Genomic DNA, 15,390 nt, shown 5'->3' with positions numbered 1-15,390 from the left:
ATGGCCCGAAGCCCTTCACTACGCGTATTTCTTAGCCTATGTGCAGTTTTGGGCAGTTACCATACCATACCATACCATACCATACCATACCATACCATACCATACCATACCATACCATACCATACCATACCATACCATACGATGCCATGCCATACCTTACCATACCACACCATGTCATACCATACTATACTACGCGATACGATACGATACCATACGATACCATACCACACCATCCATACCATGACATCCCATCCCATACCATACCATACCATACCATACCATACCATACCATACCATACCATACCATACCATACCATACAATATCATACCATACCATACCATACCATACCATACCATGCCATGCCATGCCATGCCATGCCATGCCATGCCATGCCATACCATGTCATACCATACCGTGTCATAGCATATCACGTACCATACCATATCATACTATGTCATACCATACCACTTACCATACCATACCATATCATATACCATGCCATACCATACCATGTCCAGTGACCGTACACTTTTTTGAGCCTCACAGTTTAGCTTTGAAGTATGCTGGGCGCAGGATACTAACACCAAACACTCATATTGCTCCACGACAGACACCTCCCACGAGGTATTTATTAATGCGTTAAAATTAGAAGGGCCTGTGCCAGTCGAAATGGCGACCGCCGTCATGCGTGGTGCATGACACGTGACGGTGGATGTGTGGCGAGGTGCGAACATTATGACGGCATCACAACCTGCCCACCGCATTGTCAGCAAGCTCTCCACCGTGGCAGGGGGCAGTTAAATTATTGATTGGCCGCGAGAGGTTGCTCGGGAAGAGCGACATGGGTCTCACAAGCTCCGCCGGTGGCAGCAGCTGCCACTGCAGGGCAGTGGCGCGTCGCTTACCAGGAGCGGTATGACGACTTCCTGGGATATATGAATGTAAAGTCGAGATTGACCAATTCCCCACATATGGGCACTAACCCATTCATTCCATCGCGTCATACCCTTAAGGCGCAGCTACAAAAGAATCAGCAGCAACAGATAATGCTAACACATTCAAACGATCCATCACGGATAGCTCACGAGTTGTTTTGTTTCTCGCAGAAATGAATTCCTTCACTGCTTCTTGCCTGCCTGCCTGTCCGTCTGCACGCCTTGAAACAATGATCGTCCACCTTCCTGGGACTGGGATTAAACCGCGGTTCAGAAAAGAGTAGCTTAAATTAAAAATTTGTAGTTATTCCGTCGTCAAGAGGAGGTGCTAGCATCAAACGCATTGCTGGGTCGGAGTAGCACGTTCCTAGACGGCTCATAGATGGCGGTAGCAGCACTCGGGTAACGCTGCCGATCTTCTGGGCAGCGTCCGTGGCCTCTCTGGCTACTGCCGCGGCTTGAGGAGCATCCGTGATCGGGCGCTTTTCATTGGCTGGACGGCTCACTTCCTTTTCTTTGCCGATTTGGGTGCTTTATGGGCTGCATTCCGCCGCTTCTTTTTTTTTCTCCATGGCTTTTACCTATACTCTCTCGCTACCAGGCTCCGTGACCTAGCGGATTTGGTATTCGGCTATTGAGACCAAAGTCGCCGGACGTATAACCCTGGCTATTTCAGCCGCATTGTGATGCAAGCAAAATGCGAAGACTCCCGTGTGCTGTGTCACGTCAGTGCACATCAGAGAACCCCAGGAAAATGAAATAATCTGAAGTACTCTACTGCGGCTGATTCTTTGACTCTATCTACGCATCCTCCCCCCTTCCTTTCCTTTCTTCATTCCTTACCTCGCGATGCTGCACTATCTCTACCACTGGCGGGACAGTATATGTGCATTTACTTTCCTTACACAAGCACACGCATATACACACACGCGCTCGCATGCGCACTGTTATCTCCCGCCACACATGACAGCGTGTTTAGCGCACTCTGAGCTAACGTCTACCATGGGCTTCGTTTGCATGGACAAGGTACAACTTTGGCGAATAACTTTTGATGTGTGCAGCAGACCTTAACACAAAGCTGAACGAGGAGATTCAACGCACCACTTTCTCGTATCCGACAATTCCGGACAAAATCATTTTTGAACGAGAAAGAGTACATGCACGCAATTTTTTCATATATTATAAGATTTCACTGTAACAATCTATATATCCGCAGATCTCTAATCGGCAGGCTTTAATTTTTTTTTTTGCTATTAACGTTTTTGTTATTGTCAAAAGTGTTCCCCAATATGGAAGCACTATGAAAGAGAGATTTTTCTACATATCGGAAGACTGGATCATTTTGCTTTCAATATTTCTATACCAGTGCTTTGCAGTTTTCCAATATTCAAAATTTTGTCTAAGAATGTTGGACGTGGCGAACGTCGAGATTTCGAACTTCTTTCCCGTTCAGTAGGAGGGCGTCGCTTCGCATCGTAGCTGCCTGCAGTTACTGCCTGCCTGCAATTGCCGCAACCCAACTTAACAATAATGTTAAAAATTGCTATGTACAGCCTTTGTCAAAAGTTTAGAGCCCAGGGGGTTTGCTTCTAAGCACTATTGTGGCGCTCCTGCAGCACTCGTGGAAGTCCTACGCATCGGAGGGAGCAGGACCAAAAATCTTGTTACCTTCAGGAGATTTGGGACGCTGAGGACGCATTACGAGCAATGCAATGTGGGCCAGAAGCAGACCCCCTGAGCCCTAAACTTCTGACAAAGGCTGTACGTTGCAGTAACGCTATATGTTGCATTGTAACGTTGCATCAATGTTACAAAACTAACCAATAACATTATATGTTATATCGAAAACATAAGTTCGACTATCGTTAGTCGGGAAAACATTTGTCTGACCTGCATGCTTGTATAGGGTTGCCTTACTATTTTCGGAAAACGTGGCATTTATGTTGTTTAAATGTTTATCGATGTTAAGGAAAGGCTGCTACAAAATTTGTTTGTAACATCTCAGAAACAATAATTAAATAGCAATAAGAACATTGAATTAAACAAAAACGTAACGTTGTTGTAATGTTTCGGAGCTATCTGGGTGAGTGCGCATCACTAACGAGTCGGCAAGCAAAAGAGCGAAAGAACGAACAAAGCAATAACAATCGACTAAGCACACAAAATACACGATCAAAACGGGCTGACGAGCAGACAGATAAGCAAAAAAAGAATAAAATAAAAGAAGAAATTAAAATGCGCCGAACTTCTAGTCCTACCGCGGTCATACCGCCCGCGGTCATGGACCCCTGCCTGTTTCGTACAACGGCCCCAAGATCCGCCGAGTCCCTTTCGTTCAGCATCACCGCTTCAAATGCATCCCCTCTCCCAATCTCTACCTCTCCACTTGTCGCGTCTCTCGCCACCCCTCATTAGGGAACGAAGCTTCGTTAGCGCATCCCTGCTCGAGTCATTGGTCGATGAAGAAAGCGTGACCGAACTTTCGCAGCCAAGAAAAGAGAGAAAGCGAGCGAAATTAGATAGCACCTCTCTCCAAACCATCGCGCATGTGCGTACGTATACATGCACGCGAAAGCATGCGAATATTCGCGCGGGCGGTCAACGCTCGCCCCTGGAGCAGAGCGGTCGCACGATTAACTCCGAGAGAGCGCATTGTGTGGCAGGATCCCTACATATGCGCGGATGCATAATGTTCTCGCCCGCGTACAGTTGGCGCAACTCTTGCATATGCGCGCACTCCATCTCTAGCTGCATTCGACGGCTAACTCCGTGAGCTCACGGCAGCGCTTGCCTTCACCTGCGCGCTGAGTTACGCCCAATGCTCACGTTCGATTTCGCTCATTACGTGCCGCATTTACTCTCTCTGCAAGCGTGCGTCTGGCTTGCTCTTGTAAACAACAACAAAACAAAAAGAAAAGAATGGACCAAAAGCAGGGTTACGGCTGTACATCCAGCGCAAGCTTGGAGTGTGTGGCGTGCTGCTATTACTGCGCATGCGCGCATCATCGGGATCATAAATAGGGGTTAAAAGAACTGCCGCCGGGTCGTCAAACGGAGGCAAGTGGGAGAGGGTAGCTCGTCGCGGACCACGACCGACCTTGACCTGGCAGACGACGGCCGAAGCCGGCAGAGCGGTCGGAGAATTAAAGGTCAAGGGCCAGCCCGATAAGCGTGCGCCTCTTTTCAGCCGCGGCGCTCAACTGTGTTACGGCCTGGTTATGCCCATTCCACCGCCCTTGCTTGGCTCCGTGAGCGTGGTGGCGTAACGGTTTTTCGAACTGCTCCTCTCGCAATGTCCCTTTTGCGCTGCGTAGGAACCGTTAGATGACGTTAATCCCTTCAAGAGCTTTCACTCGATACTGTCGCTATATGTGCTTTCCAAGGGTGTAAGTATTAAGGATTGCGGAGAAACATATTGGTTAACGTAATTAGGTATTGGTTAACGTAATCGGGCGTTTGTTACGAAAACTAGGGAGTGTTTTTTGAGTCAGCCGTTAAATTTTATCCAAGTAATCACGGATATCCATGAGACGTGCACTCCGTATCCAAACATCCACTTGTGGGGATATCCATATTGGACTTTCATAGGATGCTTAAAGGTGCAGTGAAGAGGAATCTGAACTCGTCTTTTTGCGCGGGAACTCGATCTACACGTTCCGAACATTCTTAGAAACTTCGACTTCTTGCCCTGTGTGGCCGATTTCCCTAACTAAATCGAATTAACGTCCTGCTCCCGCTTTTTTTTTCTTTAATTCTCCGCTTACGGTGGGCGGAGTCGACCAACGCGTGGAGTGCCTTTCAGCCAGCTCCGTGGAGGCTTTGCTTTCGCTTTATTTTGTTTTTAGGTTTCCGTGAATAAATAGTTTCATTCGCAGATAATATAGCCGCAAAATAAGCCCGCAGAAATTAAAATACGCGCAGACTATTCGCTACTACGGATTACTACGTATTACTCCGCCGATGGCAGAGTGGCAAGCCTCCACGGAGCTGGCTGAAAGGCACTCCACGCGTTGGTCGACTCCGCCCACCGTACGCGCAGAATTAAAAAAAAAAGGCAAGAGCCGGACGTTAATCCGATTTAATTAGAGAAATCGTCCACACAGGGTAATAAATCGAAGTTTCTAATAATGCTCGGAACGTGTAGATTGAGCTCCTGCGACAAAAAGACGAGTTAGGATTCATCTTCACTGCACCTTTAAAGATGCTGGATTCTATTTATGGATGCTAAATAAATATCCGCAAATGAATATCAGTGATATCATTTGATTCAACTTGAAATAGTTCAAATTATATTCATTTACTTCATTTACGTACGTGGAGGAGACAGATTAAGACGTCAACATGAAAAGTAACTTCAGAACCCTCTACAGCTAAACATCACCCCCCCCCCCCCCCCCCCCCCCCCCCCCGCCCCCTCGAGGGAAAAAAACCGCTTCCGGCGGCGTTTGTCGTGGAATTCGCTGATTGATCGAAGGAGCTTGACGGCACAGGTGACGCGATACTGTAAAAAACAAAAACGGAAAACACAAAAGGCGGGAAAAACGGCGTAGAAATCCGGTTGGAAGGGAAAATTAGCGGGAAAACGAGGCGGGAAAATAGAAAGGGCGGGAAAATCCGGTCGGCTTCTAATGGTAACGCATTCTCAACATGTAACGGAATGAAGTGTCCTCCGAGCTTTTATGCTGGACTTTCAGGAACGTCCTACGGATAACAGCAATACCAGCAACGATAGCCAATGGATGTTAGAACGATGTCTTTGTTTACTTGGCTTAGGCAAGGAGATGGCGTTCCTGAAATATTTAGCCCTGTGGGGAGCGCACGGCGTCGAGCTTCATCCTCAAATGAGTTATTTGGGAAGATTTTTGGCAGAGCGTGTTAGAAACGCTAATACGGGTGCACTGGTTTTGCGTCAGAGCAGGCAATTTTCTTTTTCAAAACTGCTGTGAACTTCGATTATCGCTGCAGATAAAATCCAACGTATGCCACTTCTGGGAGCGCATCTAGACCCACATTTACTTATGCAAAGCTGGCAGGTACGAGGAATGTAAGCGTCATCAAGTAATGCGTCAGTACAGAGCAGAAATGGCCGGGTGATTTAACGAGCGGCTAGCCCGACCTGTAGCCGACAACAACCTCAGCTCAACTCAGCTCAACTACAGGATGACATTTTTTTACCGTTTGCAGATTTTTATTTTAAAAACTTAGAGATACGTCGGTGAGGCCAGCGCAGGCGAAGTTCACACCAGGGCGGACATTATCGATCTGATATGACTCAATAATTAGGTGATTAATTAACTAAAATCAGCTAATAAACGTTTTGTCTTTTCATTTTAGGTGTCATCGTTATATTGCGAAAGTGAAGGGCTTCATCATGAAAGGTGGGTTTTGTTTATAACTTTTTAAATCGGCAATGTGGTTCGAAATGTCGAGCATGAAAAATACGCATATAAAATTATAGCCGAGCTGGCTTTCCCGCATTGCATATTTAAAAAATTGCGCCGCTGCGCGTAGTATCGTCGCCAAAATTCAGTTAACTTCCTCCAGAACATCGAATGCACAAACGAAGTTCGTATTTCAAGCATAAGGAACGTGAGTGGCGCGATTTTATAAGTAAGCAATGCGGAAAAGCGAACTAAATAAGCTTTAAATTGCGTACTGCTAGCATCCGATATTTCGAACGACATTGCCGATTGAGAAAATTTAAAAATAACTCTCATTTTCGATGTTGACAGTCTTCAATTTCTCTATTGCCTTCTAAAATTAAAAATCAAAGCCGATTAGTTAATCTTAGTTAATTAATTGCCCAAAGTCCGCCTTGCTATAAAACCCACATGCACAGACCCGACCGACGTATCTCTCGCAGTTTTTAAAATAAAAATCTGTAAACGTTATAAAAAATTAATCACCATGCATATTCGTGTTGTCTGTGTCGTGCCTTTTTCGTCCTGCGGTTGCTTGTGTAGCACTATATTACTTTTAAACTATGGCTTACCAATTGACCTACATATAGGTCCACATGGCCCTTATGGCTCAGCTGGATGGAAGGCATCCTTTGGGGACTAGTATCCGTTATGATAGCGATGTAAGTGTAACAGATATTTATGACACGAAGAAAAAATAACCAGAGATGAACGCTCAAGAAGACGGAGTCTAGATGTGTCTGAATGATGTTACTATGTGCTCTAAGCTGTCAGACGAACTGGTTTGCTTCGAAACTGGACTGTTTGCATGCAGTGTCTCGCATGTGTCTGCATGTTTGCATGCAGTGTCTAGTGTCTCGAGGCCACAGGGTCTGATCCTGAGCACAGGCACTTCGAACCCCTTAGAGGTCAATAAGTCCGAAGATATGAGAACAAAAGTATTCTTCCCTGCCCGGAGGTTCGGAACATCAGGTGTTCCTTAAGTGCCCGTCTATACGGCTCGCGAGCTAACCCTATGACCTGAAGACACTGATGCCAGTTTTGCGGGGGATTTAAGGTGTCGTAGTGCTGCTATAGTCGTAGCAGCAGTAGAAGCAGTATGTAAGTCGGCATAGAAAATTTGCTGACGCTAGCTCTCCTAGATCTGGTGATCATCTTCTGACCAATGAGGATAAGCAACGCTGTGGTCACCAGGTGGCCAATGATGAAGCGCCATCTGTGGTCACGTAATATAGTTAGATCTTAGTTATGCGGACAATGGCGCGCACAGCAATCACTGCTCTTTCTTACCCACGGAGGAGGGGAATCATGACCACCTCATCACGACCACCTGTGAGAGGTTTCGAAGGTAGTCAACATATAGGTGCCCGCATTGGGAAACACGCAGCCGGCGTATCGAAGATGCCCCGTTTATTCGCTTCAAGAGTTTTTGGCAGCAGTTTGTTCACCCAGGGAAGGTGCAGCATTCCTTAAATATTAAAATAATTGATTAACATCGTTTGAAACGTACTGCGTATGCTCAGTTTCGTAACTGTACCGCAAAGTCAGGCTATTTTCGACTCTCTCGAACAGCGTCTCCGCAGGCTACTATGGGTCGCATTCAAATCGCGAAGGGCTTCGTAGTACTCGTTTGTGACAGTTCCAAGGACGCGACATGCCGTGGCGGGCACGAATCGTGATTCCGAGCAAACATTTCACAAACGACAGCGATCAAGGGCGCGCATATTTAGAAACGCCGAACTAAAACCCCACAGCAGCGCCGGGCATTTGATGTCGTCTGCTACCGCGCGCAGACGAAAGAGCAGACTGGGCCGAGATCACGATGGCAGTGGGTGCGTTCCAGGCGGCGCGAGCACGACTGACGTGTCTCCTCGCTTCGTGCTGCGGCTTATGTACGGGACGTGTATCGGGCGACGCATAGTGCGATTGGTAGACGTTCGACCCGGACGGCGTGACGTGCCGAGGGCGCGCGCTGGCGTTTTCGTGCGCGGTACGTGTCGACACGTTCAAACTCGTGACGGGCGTTTGCGGAGGGGCATAAGGAGCCGCGCCGTGTACGGAGTAGCACTGGCAGGCGCGTGCAAACACCCCGTCAAGATATCCGGGCCACTCGGGGCTGTCCCAGGTCGGTCATAATGCCAAGGCCCTGCCAAGGTTGTTTGCGTTAAGCGCGAAGCCCGCCACCGGAGGAGCACAGGCCGAGGTACTGAGATGTTTATTCCTGCGGGAAGGAAACAGCTGGAAGCTGACTGTGTCGGCAACGCTATATGGGTGAAGCAGCGGGAGTTTCCGGAGTCTGAACGAGTCTAACCAGCATTCTTATTCGTTTTACTGTTTGGCTTGCCTGGACAGGCAGAGGCCTTGTTATTTTACTTGATTCTTCTATAGCCTTACCTTACCGATCGCGAAATGGGGTACAAGGATTATGACGATTGATTACCCTCTCAAAAGATCTTAATGCTGTTTGAGACTGGGCTCACGACGAATACAGCAACAGATATTTCGTTTATTAACTTATTATTTTACTTTTTTTACGATGTGGAGGCCACGGGGTGGGGGGGGGAGGGGGGTACAAGACAGCTGGGCTTGCTCGCCGCTTTCCAGCCTCTCGCACGTGAGCTGAATTGTTCGGGAGTGAGAAAGGTAGAGTTGAATCCTTCAAAGGTGTCAACGACACCTGCGTACGTGTTAAAGTATTTACGGACAACTCAAGGCAGATTAGGGCACATTCTTTTTCCACAGTCGAATGAGGGGCTATGAACGTTAATTCACCGTCACTGACTTTCAGCTGAGAGAAGCTTCGACAGGAACACGACATAATATGTCATTAAACTGCTTCACAGGCTGAAAGCCTTATTGAGAGTAAGCTTAGAATGTTGTGGAACGACTTTCGTTGAGCTGTAAATAAACCCTACAGGAACAGGACAAACATGCAGCAAGATTTTCGCATTATAACGGCTGGTGCTTTTGCAATGTGTGGCAAAAGTCGTTGTCACTTGAGTGCCGTAGGCGGAAACTCGGCGTTAGAGAGATTTACCATAGCTTAGACGTAAGCCAGATTACCGGACGCCGGGGGCGCATGCGCAGTGGACTCACCATGCCTCGACCATGCGACTACGCGTGCGCAGGAGACGTCCGGTAATAAAGTATATGTCTATACTGTAGTACGTCTCCGTTATGCTAAATCCAACGAGCATTCCAGTCAGCGAGCATGTTACACGGGTGGGCCTAGGATGGGTGCTTTCAAGAATGCGCCCTCTGTGGTTGCGGGAGAGAAGTGGGAGAGGTTAATGCGGGCCTTGCAGTGACCACTGTCGTGGGGTGATGGGGGGACAAGGTGGTGAACAATCACTTATTCATGAACAAACCTTCTATGAACAAGCCAATATTCACCAGGCGGGAAGGTGACGAAGTTTGGGAGTTCTCTGGACCAGAAAACGGGCAATGTTTGGTTGACAGCGGTATGTGTATGTCGAGTACATGACACCGGTGACTGAACAGACAAAGTAGGTGCAGGTATAAGCGAAGTAAAAAAGAAAAAGCGCATCAGGAACTGGACAATAAGGCAAGGGACGACATTTGCGAACACATCGTCCACTTCGTCCCGTTTGCCGTTTTGTGCAGACCTTGTTGCGCTAGCGTTCTTTGAGCATGCAGATCCATTTAGCCTGGCAACAAGTTTACTCACGTGCGGGAAATATCAAGGGCAGCTCGAGAAGCCAATTTATTCTTACGCTTGCACTGAACCTGATCTGAAAAGACATTAAGCGACCATGTACAGTCTTGGTCAAAAGTCTTAAGGCCACAGCGTTCAGCTGCGGCGAGATGAATATTCTTATAATGCTCCGCGTAGCGGATCATTCAAAACACCTGTCAAGCAGGAAGCTTCTCTACCGCAAGAAGAAACCTCCTGCGAGCATTTCAAGGTCATTCGGTCTTTAATAGTGCCGTAATGGCTCTGTTATGCGGCTGAAGCCAAAAGCCACTGGCCTCAAGACTTTCGACGAAAACTGTAACTTTTAGGACTATTGCCCAGGTGAGACAGAATGCATTTTGATACTGTCAAACGCCTTACAGTTCCGTTTAGGTCAAGTGAACAGTCCGTGTTGCGACAACTGAGGCTTAGTAGAAACAGTGGAGCATAGGTTTTTTTTTTAGAATGCCCATGCAGCGTATGCTGAGGAGTGTGCACATTATAAACATCTTATGGAATCACTCACTCAAGTCCTTCTAACAATCGACTGTGTATTAGGACCCTTAGCCTGCCATAGGCAGCAGAGACTCGTTATGAATTTTTTTATTTTAGTATTTAGTTTTTTATTTGATTGTTTAGCTGACATTGATCTTCTAGACGAACTCTAATCCCTCCGTCCGGCGCTATCACATAACATTCTCTATGCAGTGAACGTTGTCCTCCCATTTCCTACCCCTCTCTCTTCCATCTTTTTCTCCATGAATACCTTCCCCACGCAGAGTGGCAAGTCAGCGGATTTATGCGCCATCTAAATCCTCTGTTTTTCAATTCAAGAGCTTCCTTTCCTCACTTGGTATGGTGCTGATTTTAATATTTCTTTGACTTGTACCCACTGGAATAAAAATATGAGTGACACTGACATCCGCACTCTTGTAAAGCAGCGAGGAGTCGAGGACTGTGGTTAGCTTAGGGTTGCATTCATTTTACAGCGGAGGCGATTATACATTTTGTTTAACCATATCCCTGCCTTTTTACGCGGAAGCTGCGCCGTGAGCCATAAGGCCTGAATTACTTAGTCTATTAAATAATATAATTCAGTGAATTTATTTTGAGTTAATTAAATTAAATTATATGGTCGCTATTTGTAAGCCACTTGTAAGCCATGGCAGGTGGCACTTTGTAGAGAGATAAACCCCTTCTTCATATTTAGGGCAAAGGAGGGAGAGAGAAAGTGCGAGAAGGTGAGAAAGGAGGGCAGCGGCGGCCAAATGAGATTTCGCTGATTCGCACAGACACGACTAGCTTCCTCTTGCTGCTGACGATGCAGATTTCACGGCCAAATACAGGGTTAAATGGGTAAACCGAAACTATAAGAGCTTTCGCTGATTAATGCGCTAAGCCGCTAAGCTTAACTGTAAAAATGGTTTTACTGCTCCCGTGAGTGGAAAAGTAGCAACTTTTTTTTCAATGAGCGTAAAAACAATACAAGAGGAAGAGGAGGGCTCGAAGAAAAAGTGGGAGCTTCCACTTGACAACTTCGAACACTCTATTGCCATGGTATATACAATGACAGTTTTGGTAAGAGCACATCTTTACACAGTAGAAATAGGTTGTGAAATATACCGGATACAAAATAATATGCACTCATTCCTGTGCCACAAAAAAAGTATGGCATGCACAGGGACAGCTATGGTAAGCATACATCTTGATACCATGGAAAGCAATTGTGAAATATACTTGATAAAATTTTATGCATTCTCATTCTTGAGCTGCAGAGAAATCTTTCAACATATTGTTGCCTAGGCAGTAATGACGCTATTAAACTCAAATAAACCAGAACGCATCGAAAATTCCATTCATCTTATTGCTTTTTCCTTGACAGCAGCCCATGTGGCAAGATACATGTTAGAAAACTCTTTTTGAGGGCTCAGGTCAGACATAGAAACAGTTCAGTAATAAAAAAACCAGTAGGAATAGGATAGTTTTCAATAAAAATATACAATAAGCACATTACAAATTTACGATTCATGGTGGAAATCATCGTTCAGTAGCTGGTTATTCCAGTTAAGAATTATGTTAATAAGTGGTCCCTTGATATCGTGATGGGAGCTCTGTCGGTGCTCTCCAGCACTTCTACTGTTATAACGAGTTCAAATTATCATCAAGTAATTAGTTTTCAGGCCGCTGTTTAAGGTTCCCTTCAACTAATCGACAACTATAGGTTCACTTAGCTTTAACGCATTCATGAACACACAACATGTATCCCAGCCTCAGCGAACGCTAGGATGAACTGTGGTCACTTATGGACCGGTTGTTGCAGATCAGGTAATGAAACATAACAGAATATACTCCCACAACACTCCCATTAGGGAATACTCCTTAACTGAATCGAATACTTCCTCCCTCCTTAAGAGGGGAAGTAGTACGCCATATACGCACTCAGAAACTTAACGTTGTGCTTTTATTGAAAAGTTGGCCACTGACAGAGGGGCGAGGGTAACAGGAAATGTGGGAAGGCTTCGCTTATACGAGATTCCAGCGGTGTATACGGGAGCTAGAAGAGTCTCTCATCTTTCTCTCCGAGCTTCGAACTTCGCTTTTTGCAGCTTGGAATACCGATTGACTCAATAAATGTTTATTGATGAGCACGGTCAGGGGACTAGTTTGGAGTATAAGAGGAAGAAAAGAACGTGACCGCAAGACACGTGCAACCACCGACGGCGCGTGCTTCCAAGAATCCTTGACCAAAGGGGTTGCGACCTTCTCCCTCTTCAATTACAAGTTTTCTTCTCTTTTGCAGCCCCCTGCTACCTTGAAAGAGTGTTGCACCCGTTCCAATTTCCTAATAGATACCTCACGTGGCAAGGTTGGTGCGAGAAGACAAAAAGAAAAAGGAAGGGTAATGAGGTTAAGCACGCAACCGTGGCCACGCGCGCAACTAGTTTTCCCGAGAACGCGCAGAAGCAGAAGCTCCGCTGCCCTCGTGACTACGTATTCTCGTTGCCCACCGTGCGCTAAAAACGGCAGATCCAAGAAAACCCTGCCGCCGTTGGAACGCTTGCATGACTAGCTCTCAATACATATTAGCTCTATGCTCAATACGAAACGCCTTTGACGCGCTGGTGAAAGATAAATGAGTGATGGACGAGAGAAAGAAACAAAGAAACAAAGAAAGAAAGAAGGAAAGAAGGAGAGCTAGAAAGGAAAAATAAAGAAATAAATAAGGAAGGAAGAAAAATAAAGAAAGAAAGAAATAAGAAAAGAAAGAGAGAAAGAAAGAACAGAGAAGAAGGGAAGGAAGAAAGAGATAGAAAGGAAAGATAAAGAAAGAAAGGAAGAAAGAGAGAACGAAAGGAAGAAAGAAAGGGAGATAGAAAGAAAAAATAAAGAGGGAAAGAAAGAAAGAAAGAAAGAAAGAAAGAAAGAAAGAAAGAAAGAAAAAGATAGAAAGAAAAGAAAGAAAGGAAAAGAGATAGAAAGAAAAGAGAGAGAAAGAAAGAAAGAAAGGAAGAAAGAGAGAGAGAGTGAAAGAAAAAAGAAAGAGAAAAAGAAAGAAAGGAAGGAAGAAAGAGAGAGAGAGAGACAGAGAAAGGAAAATAAATAAGGAAAGAAAGAGAGGAAGGAAAGAAAGAAAGAAAGAAAGAAAGAAAGAAAGAAAGAAAGAAAGAAAGAAAGAAAGAAAGAAAGAAAGAAAGAAAGAAAGAAAGAAAGACTCGGATCTCTTGGTACGAGAGTGCGTACGTCCTAAAGCGGCTTCGCGATTGCGCATTTCGGGCAGACAGAGCAGCGGCCCCAAGGAGGAGAGGTCACGGGTTGAGCCACTGGCAACAGCATCGCACCTGCGGCGTCAGGCGTGCGAGGTTCTCTGGAGTCGATGTACGCGGGCTCCTTACTGGCGGATGCACGGGAGCACGATGTGTGCGTGTGCATCGCGTACACATCTCTAACGTTCAACAAGGGGCCACAACTTGACCTCTGATTTCAACCCCTTCACCCTGCGCTGTACCAGAAACATAGTTGGAATTCAGTGATCCTCTGGTAACAGGGTTAACGAACGCGTAGTGTTCGCGTACGATCGCTTTCTACCATTAATGTAACACGGCCTGTAACGACGTAATTTTGCGTGAGCCCGTGGACACTCTATCTGCACTATCAACGTTTACCACCTTTAGGGCACGGGTTGACGGTCTTTACGAGAGGAGCCTGTAGCATTAAAGCGCAATTCTGTGTGGACACTCTAATTAAACTTGAGCAAAGTGCGACAAATTTCTCAGGAAATCCCTTGAATCTTTGCCATCGGGTACCTATCGGGGATACAATGGGCACAAGCTTTTCCTTGGCATCACTACACTGCAATGCATATGCTCCGCAGTGTAGTGATGCAGTGTAATGGCCGCGAGGCCCGCGTGGTCGTCTCACTGGCTTCCGAAAGCGCGCCCAAAAGTATACCGCTTCCCTAGGATTGTGAGATGTGAGCCCAAAATGCCTTCTTTGTACTGCTGTGGTCTCGAGAAGCGGACGAACAAGAAAATGTTACCCAGTATATGCACGCGAAACATTAGCGTTGTGCGCTTCCTTGAAGCGTTTCGAGGCCTTAGGCGGCTGGCCGCAGAGTTGGACAGCTGTCCAGGCAATACGGGCGTTTTCACGTTTTTTGAGCGACACGGGCCTCGACTCGCGATTGTGGTGCCATCAAATGTCTACGTATGTATTCTCACCTCCCATCTCAACACAGTGTCACCCATCACGAAACTATTTCTTCTATTCCCATTCAGAAGTGCAGAGTAGCAGTCCAGATATTCATCTTTCAGGCAGGCTACTCTGCCCTTTCGATCAGTAAATCTATCTATCTTGCCTGGGATGAAAGGACTGAAAAAGGGGTCTTTGACCCACCTTTTGCGAAGAAAAGATTACTTGTGCTGTGTCGCTTTTGGCCAAAGCTGCCCTTGTACCATTAAAAAAATAATCATCATCTTCACTAGAAACTTCACGCTATGTATGACGTCACTCCTTGAAGCCAGTGCCCTGCCATTATTGAAGACTTCAGGACTGCTTACCCTTTCCAGAGGAGATATGACAGAGATGGCTTGTAGAGTAAAAGTTGGTGTTTCGAATGGGAAGAAATATAGAATAATAATTCTGTGTATGACAAGTAGTAATAACTCTAGTAACAGTAGTAATAATTCTGTGTATGACAAGTAGTTGCCGCCACTGTACAGTGGCGGCAACTGACAAAGGACCGGGTTAATTGGAGAGACATGGGAGAGGCCTTTGCCCTGCAGTGGGTGTAGTCAGGCTGATGATGATGATGATGAATCGAAATGCTATAAACGTCGATCT

Source organism: Amblyomma mixtum, chromosome 2 (assembly GCF_055824585.1).
Source record: "Amblyomma mixtum isolate Tamu chromosome 2, ASM5582458v1, whole genome shotgun sequence".
In the NCBI taxonomy this organism is placed as follows: Eukaryota; Metazoa; Arthropoda; class Arachnida; order Ixodida; family Ixodidae; genus Amblyomma; species Amblyomma mixtum.
Note: the sequence above shows the minus strand (reverse complement) of the source record.